The sequence below is a fragment of the Schistocerca americana genome, chromosome 3 (assembly GCF_021461395.2).
Source record: "Schistocerca americana isolate TAMUIC-IGC-003095 chromosome 3, iqSchAmer2.1, whole genome shotgun sequence".
NCBI classification, from domain to species: domain Eukaryota; kingdom Metazoa; phylum Arthropoda; class Insecta; order Orthoptera; family Acrididae; genus Schistocerca; species Schistocerca americana.
In genome coordinates this window covers 517257837-517260931 of record NC_060121.1, presented here as the reverse complement: position 1 = coordinate 517260931, position 3095 = coordinate 517257837, and the positions used below count along the sequence as shown (strand labels likewise).

General features: G+C 40.8%; 1 pseudogene; it reads left to right on the top strand.

The window, feature by feature from the left end:
• The first annotated feature begins 393 nt into the window (after positions 1-393).
• On the top strand, positions 394-511 carry LOC124608074 (annotated as a pseudogene).
• Positions 512-3095: the final 2584 nt, after the last annotated feature.

The following is a 3095-nucleotide window of genomic DNA, read 5'->3' as shown; positions in this document are numbered from 1 at the left end:
TTAAAATCATGCACATTCAAACGTGTACTTTCTGTAGCTAACGTACTCAGCCTCTCTCCCTTCATAGTGTTTCTAGTTAAAGTCATTATTCTTATCATTATTGAGAAACAATTCTGCCTTCCCTCTGTTGCCACCGCTATTGCACAAATAATTGTTAAAAGTTTCACTGATTCCGGTAAAATAGTTTTTAAATTATTCTCGTAGATACAATTCAGAAGCGCGCAGTGTTCACAAATGAAGCATTAATAGAACATCGAGTATAAAATTACCGCTGGGAGACGATACGTATTGATATATGATTATGTATTTTCATTATCTATGTTGCTGCAAATGTTTTACTGATTTTGGGTATGTGCTTCATCTGTTTCATATCCATCATTAGAGAAGACAAAAGCCAACCGCCTTGCTGCAGTGGTAACACCGGTTCCCGTCAGATCACCGAAGTTAAGCGCTGTCAGGCTGGGGTAGCACTTACATGGGTGACCGTCTGATCTGCCGAGCGCTGTTGGCAAGCGCGGTGCACTCAGCCCTTGTGAGGCAAACTGAGGAGCAACTTCATTGAGAAGTGGCGGCTCCGGTCTCGTAAACTGACATACGGCCGGGAGATCGGTGTGCTTATCACATGCCCCTCCATATCCGCATCCAGTGCCGCCTGTGGGCTGAGGATGACACGATGGCCGGTCGGTAGCGTTGGGCCTTCCAAGGCCTGTTCGGACGGAGTTTAGTTACTAGAGAAGACAAAGTGTTCCAGCCGGCAATAGGCGTCGATGCGTCAGAGGTAGCTGGGCGATACTGCAGTACTACCGGCGTACCGGCGGCCAGCGAGCTCCTACGAAGTTGGATGAGATTTTCGTGCTATTCCTTTGACTAAAATCGAAATAAAATTCAATGTAAAGTGCTGTCAGTACAGTTGCCTCTCATCTAGTGAGCAGATTATTAAAACGTTATTCTCTGTAAATAATCCTTGTCCAATGATTAGTAGCTGGTTATGAAAAAAAAGTAATGTCGAGATTCCAACCACCGAGCAGACATACAAAAAAAATTATTTAGTTTCAAAAGGTTTAGAGAGTTATTTTTCACAAGGGGGACGGACAGTTTGATGTTTTAAGTGAAGATTCTCACATCGACATCTTATAAGCAATACGAGTATTCCTACGCACAAGTTATTACGAGGGCCACGTATAAAACAATGTCTCTGACTTTATATTCTGGTGTAAGTGTGAAACGTATGTAACTTATTACGTGGTTTTGAAGATTTGGCTGGTCATGAAAGGTTTTGGTGGCGCGTTAGAGGAATAATGATTCAACGCCAGTGACTACATGAGAGAAGTGCATGTGTGTTTTCAAGTAATAACACACACGGCTACGGAGTCGGTGATCAGAGTTTTAGTGCTGCTGTTTTGACGAGGCTCCAGTAAAAAATACTGCTAACAGACTACCGACTTCACAAATCCTAGTAAATATTCGTAGCCATATAGTACAGAGTAACTTCCGTAGAAACGTGTTCTGTTGTTTGCGATTCACAACATAATCCTTGTCGCAGTTAATTTTCGCTTAAGTATAATAATTCAGCTGCCATTTGAAATTTTATGTCATGGAATAACGGCTTGTGTTTTGGAAACAAAATGGGCTGGAATACTACAGCTGCTGACAAGTGATTGCTAAATGCGAAATGCTTATCATTGTTAGCCATAACAAGATCACTTCCTTTGCAGTAGTTCAATGGAAGTCTACGAAATGGAGTCGTTTTGGGTCGGCGTTCTCTACATTTCCATTCCCGTTATCCCAATGATGATGGAGGTCAAGAGAATTTCTCCACAGTTCTGTCGTTGATTTGGAATCACAGACATCCTTGAGAGCTTTCACGCCACTAATATCTCCACGTTTTTCTGCTGACGAAACAAGATGCTGCAGTGTAGCAGGACTTTATTAAAAACTCAAGCCAATGGAGCAGTACCTGCGAGTATAGTGTCTTATGCTGGCTCCGTTGGAAGGGTGGCTTTTACGTTGTATTTATGATTTGATTTTCTTTTTGGTCCTTAGATATTTTATTTATCCCCTAGAAGAGCACTGCTCTACGAATGAAGATCGTTTAACCTGCCCTCCTGTCCCCCTCCCACCATAAAAAGCGGTTAGAAAACCAAACAAAAACGTGAAAACAAAAAAATCCGCGGATTGCTTGCCCGTGAAAAGCAAAGGTCCCGAGTAGGAGTTTCGGTCCGACACACAGTTTTAATCTTCCAGGTACTTAAATCTACTACACTGACTTTACTTGTACTACATTCTTCTACGAACATAGTACGAATAATACAGCTTCCTTCCTTAACACCCTCATTAAAAAAATGGCTGTGAGCACTATGGGACTTAACATCTATGGTCATCAGTCCCCTAGAACTTAGAACTACTTAAACCTAACTAACCTAAGGACATCACACAACACCCAGTCATCACGAGGCAGAGAAAATCCCTGACCCCGCCTTAACACCCTCATAACTGATCATCACATGGCATTTTTGAAAAAAATGCGCATAGGAATGTTCCCAAATTTTACTTTAACGACTCAATATCAATTCCTTGATTTGTCTCACTTCATATTCTATGTCCTTTTCCTTCTATCATACGACTAGCAGTGGTATGTGACTCCACAATTCAAATATAGGTATACATGGTTTGACTGCGACAGATATGAAGCATAACTCAAAGGTTTACATTTGGCCCTTTTTTCTTCACTCTCGCATTGTCAAGCAGCTGTGTATGTTAACACGAACCCTTGAGTACCGGTGTTTTTTTTTTTTTTTTGTTTTTTTCTTTTAAGTAAGACTGCTTTTGCGTGAAAGCCACTTCACAACACAGACATCACACTGACGTTGTTTTATGAAAATAGTTCATTGTAGCAGTCACTTACAGCGTTAAAAGCAAGAGTCGTCAGTGTGATTGTTCTACATAATTATAGAAGGTTGCGGTAAATGTTTTTTTTATTGTATTGAGGAGGGCATTGACGGTGACAGTAAGTATATTTAAAGCGATTCTAACGTAGATTTGACATTTAAGTTTTTATTACTGCTTTACAAAGAACTGTATCAATATGTGCATTC